General features: G+C 31.8%; 1 protein-coding gene across 1 annotated transcript in view; it reads left to right on the plus strand.

Annotated features, from left to right (window-relative positions):
- Positions 1 to 782: 782 nt before the first annotated feature.
- The window catches only part of LOC103609006 (putative vomeronasal receptor-like protein 4), a 3793-nt gene continuing 3564 nt past the window's right edge, over positions 783 to 1011 (plus strand). The window contains exon 1 of the mRNA XM_008593390.1: positions 783 to 858. The gene's annotated coding sequence lies outside the window, so the exon portion shown is untranslated. The remainder of the gene's footprint in view (positions 859 to 1011) is intronic.

Below are 1011 nucleotides of genomic sequence, written 5' to 3' on the forward strand. Positions count from 1 at the left end.
TCAAAAATTCCTACTCAAGTGATATCATTTATAAAACTACACTACTCTAAAAATTAGATATTGTAATAAAGATGAGAATTTATTTAACCAAACTATACCTTTTCTTCAAAATAACATACTTGTCTTATGCAACATAGCTTTTGGGTTCCTGTAAATGGCTCCTTCTTTTCATTATACTCCTTATATTTTATTCAGATGTCTGATCTGTGCTTTCATGCTTTATGATGTCTTTTTTTCTTGGCATATTTAATGGTTTTTCCTATCACTGTCTATGATTGGGATTTACAATATAAAGTAAAGTTCAAGGTAAAAGCCAATATAATAAGAGTAAACTTCATCTGCAGTATCTGTTTAATAACAGTGCTCAGGAGCGTCACCCTCAGCCCTCGTGTCCCTGGATGTCATAGTGAATGCTGAGATGTGCACAGAGGTTCATAAGTTTTTAATGCATCACATAGAACCCAATTCTCCTTTGTATTGTGAACAAACTAGAAGTGACCTCTGTAAATTTTTCTTCTATTCCATTACTCCAAGTTTGGCAATGCATTATTTCAAATTTCATGATTCTTCCATTGCAAAGATTCCAAAGTCATCAAATAAAAATTAAAAAGAAAGTTTAAAATTCAGATAAAAACAAATGCCTTTTTTTGATATGTTGAAGGCAACTATCAGTTTAATTCTGGCAGTTGAGATTATTTTTTTTAAAGTAATACAAATAACTATATTAATCTTTACATCCTGGTCAATGTGCACCTTAATTTTATCTTGTCTAGGCTCAGCAGCAATGCTCTCAAGAGCCTCATGGAGAAATACACCACATGATGACCCAGAAGATCAAGTCTTTTTCAGTATGGAATGGTAAGGTAATTCACAGAGTAAAGGGCATGAATTAGAGGAAATGAGCTGTGAATCTGTTGGTGGTGAGAGAAGAAAATACTAAAATTATTATCTATGCTATTTTATCTAAGTATTTGTATTATCACTGTTTGCTGCATGGTTTATTATATATAA

This window comes from Galeopterus variegatus, unplaced genomic scaffold (genome assembly GCF_000696425.1).
Source record: "Galeopterus variegatus unplaced genomic scaffold, G_variegatus-3.0.2 Scaffold9077, whole genome shotgun sequence".
In the NCBI taxonomy this organism is placed as follows: domain Eukaryota; kingdom Metazoa; phylum Chordata; class Mammalia; order Dermoptera; family Cynocephalidae; genus Galeopterus; species Galeopterus variegatus.